We start from the raw sequence: 3,953 nt of genomic DNA, 5'->3' as shown, positions 1-3,953 counted from the left end.
CAAACATTTGCTGGATAGTAAATATCCTGAAGCTGGTGAGGTTGTCAATGTCCACACTCTGGTGGAGTCCTGAAATGAGCCTGTCTTTTGTATGTCCACCATGCACATGGGACTTGCTGGTATAACAGCACAGGCCATGAACACCAGATCCTTGGAGCTTCTGCACAGGAAATTGGTTCTTTTTCAGATACCATGACTTCTTGCTTCGTATGACTTAGCAAGCCTTCAAGAACACTGTGAAAACAGCATAAGGCACTTGAGAAAAGGGCCAAAAATATTACTAAAAAGATGGGAATAATAATCTGTAGGGAAAGATGAGAGGTCTTGAACAGGGAAGGATAAGATTCTTTGTTTAATTCTAGTCTGTGGAGGCATATGGTGAGGAGAATGCTAACCAGCTGTGGTCCTGTTTTCATTGCAGTTAATACAAAAGAAAATGGGCTAAGGAAAAAATGTGATTAGATATATGTAGGAGCTTTCTGAAAGGAAGGAATATGAGATCACTGAATAAGTACAAATTATCATCACCTGGAAATATCTATGATGAACAAGAATAATAGGACACAGTTACAGCAAGGTTTTCAAAAATAGCCATAAAATTCTGTTCCTGCACAATATTCACATGGCTTCATTCAAGTTCACCCAATATATTCAGAATTTTCCCACTTTTCTGAACAGTGATGTCTCTCCATAAAACAAAAAAACCAAAAACCAGAAAGTGAAAAGAAAGTCAAGGGAAATTCAGCTGTAAGCCCTCTCCCTAATTTCTTTTATGGCATGGCTTGCATATTGGTTTTGCTAATTTTCATTGACCAGACAGCTAGAAGGGTACTTCAGAAAGGTCAAGGAAAGATTTCTGTTATCTTTAATTCTATTTTTCCATGAACTATAAAAAAAACAAATTTTAGTGGCTTGCCAGTGCAGGGACCTTGGTGTTATCCACCATGCTCTGTGAGCTAACCAGCCAGCCCACTGATTTTTTTTCACAGGTGGCCAGTTCAGGGATCCAAACCCTTGACCTTGGTGTTATCAGCAACATACTCTACCGAGTAAAAGCTAACCAGCCAGTCCCTATGGACTTTTTGACGTATATTTGTATCTATCTAGCTAACTGGAGATGTGATTTTAGTGGAAGTGTCAAGGGATGGGGATGAAAAGGTGAGGGACTTAGCTTGACTCCAAAGCTCTTCTCATTAGGAGTGGCCTACTTGATTTCAATAGCTCTCCCTAAGCATGTCACCAGGAGCACCAGTAAACTTGGAAAATGCTGGTAACTATGTACTTAACCTGTACTTGTCTGTACTGCACAGGTATTTTGCTTCCTAATGTAAGACATGAGAATGTTCTGGTTGTTGCTTTGACAAATGAGCCCACTGGCACAAAATCACCTTGTAAGGCCTCACAAAATCTTCACTGTTTAAAAGCCAAGTTCTGCATAGCTCAGAGAGATGGGAACAGCAGGAGTGGTGGCAGCTGGCAGAAGGAGATGGGTATGAGATGGGGTATCCTGAAGACATAAAAAATGGAGCGAATCTGGGGCCACTAGCTGGAGGTATTAGAAACAGAAAATACTTTTTATCCTCTTTCCTTTTCTGAAGAGCAAATTTTAAGACCTAACATTTACTGGACACGTAGTATACACCTAGAGAGAGATACCATTACTATTCCTATTTTTCACATGAGGAAACCAAAGCTTAGAGAGGTTAAATATGGAATAGTAGTAGTCCACTATAGCAGAGAAGAACTTGGGCTTTGGAGCACCTGGTTTTTTTTTTTCCTTTTTGTCTTTTTTCGTGACCGGCAACAGGATCGCAACCCTCAGTGTTGTGCCCGTACCACGACCGGCAACGGGATCGCAACCCTCGGTGTCGCGCCCGCACCGTGCTCAACCAGTGAGCGGACCAGTCTCTATATGGGATCCGAGCCCTTGGCGGGAGCGCCGCCGTGCTCCCAAGCGCCACACTCTACCAAGTGCGCCTCCGGGCCGGCCCATGAGCACCTGGTTTGAATTCTGGCTCCATCATGCATTAGCTTTGCAATCACGGGAAAGGCTCTGATTTCAGTTCTCAACCGTATTAAACTAAAATATGTGAAAGTAGAGACCATGTCTGTTTGGCCAGCCTTTGGTAATATTTTTTTTTTCAATGAATAAAGGAATAAGACCAAACTAAATCTCCAGTTGGATGGAGAGATATAAGTATTTTAAGGTAAAGTGGGATGAATGCTACAAAACTTTCTGGACAAATTTCTACCAGACAAGCCCAGAAATAGCTTAGATGAGAGAGCAGAACATAACTATTTCTTTATATGCCATACCCTCTACTTTATTTCTGTCTCTTCCCTATCACTAGAGACTTTATAATCATCGCCCACTGGGTCTTACAGTGGAAGTCTTACAGCCGACTCTTCTGCATCAGTTGTGCACCTGGGGGCTCACTTCCTCTGCATTTAACTTTCCTGCCTTAGATATCCATGGATCTTAGCTATATGAAATACCACTTCTTCAGTGGTCTTCCTCTAATTCTCAGAATATAGTTCCCTCTCCTTTCTCCAGAATGGCCCAAGCCTTTTTATATTCTGAGTTATTCAAACTTCAGGTAAACTTCTTCCTACCTCTTTTATATACATATCTCAATCTTTTTAGGATTTCTACTGACTCATTTATACTTTTATGCTTCTACTGAGTAATTTCTTGTGTTCTGAAACCAATTCATCATGTACATGACTTCAAGGGGCAGGGGGTCATTAGTGATCACATACTAGCTAGTTTTAATGTCATCTCATTTTTTTAAGCACTTGGAAGATGAGCAAAGGGAGGCTCAGTAGTGGGAGAAAAGAAATGAAGGCCTAATTAGTAGCAGTCACAGATGACTGAATAAAACATAAGGAGACTATACTTTCAAGTATGAAGGTACTGAGAAATGTTTATTCCTTTACTAAATATTTAATGAGTATCTATGATGTCCCAGGTCCTATTTAAGTTGCTGGGGATTCAAAGCTAGTTCTGACCCTTAAAGGACTGAAAGTCTGGGATGGAGTTTCCCAACCTCAGCACTACTAACATTTTGGGCAGAATAATCCATTGTTGTTTGGGAGATGGGGCTGGGGGCTGTCCTGCGGAGTACAGGATGTTTAGCTGTGTCCCTGGCCTCTATCCACTAGATGCCAGTAGGCATCCCATCACCCTTCCTAGTTGTGACAACCAAAAATACCTCCAGATACTCAAAAATGTCCCCCGGATGGCAAAAGTGCCCTCCAGTTGAGAACCACTAATTTAGGGAAAGTAGATCATTTATATAATACACTTTGATAAATATTATTATCAAAACCTTGACAGTAGGAAAGAGGCTCCTTAATTCTGAGGGAAAGTGGGAGAGGATGCTACAAAAGGTTTCACAGAATAAACATGTCATGACGTCTAATGCTGAATATTTGAGAAGTGTTTAGCAGTAGGCCAAGGAGACAAGAGGGAAAGTTAGGGACATAGAGAAGGAGTAGGAGAAGAGTGAGTAGAGAAAGGCCATTCGGGCAAATACAAGAGGATGAACAAAGGCCTGGAGGAAAAGAGATCACAAAATATTCAGGCAATGATGGATAGTTTGCATGTGGGAGAGTGGGAAATAAGGCTGGGGCCAGGTAATGCCAAGTAAGGAAGGGGGTGAAATATTCAATAAAGAAATAAATATATATTTTAAACACAGTGGAGCCCTTTTTCAAACAAAGCCTTACCTAGATCCTCAGTTTATTAAACTGGTCAAAATGGAACTGCTTTGGTTGGATCATGGCCCACTCAGTTTTTCCATTAGCATCTAAGTTGGCTTCAGAAGCACTTCTGGAGAATTCTAGAACTCTGGGACACATATTGGAAATGACCTACTTCTGTAGGTAATATGGTACCACTGAAGGATTTTAAGTGCAGAATATATGTTCAGATTTACTTTTCAGAAAAAGCA

This window comes from Galeopterus variegatus, unplaced genomic scaffold (genome assembly GCF_000696425.1).
Source record: "Galeopterus variegatus unplaced genomic scaffold, G_variegatus-3.0.2 Scaffold15891, whole genome shotgun sequence".
Lineage (NCBI taxonomy): Eukaryota > Metazoa > Chordata > Mammalia > Dermoptera > Cynocephalidae > Galeopterus > Galeopterus variegatus.
Note: the sequence above shows the minus strand (reverse complement) of the source record.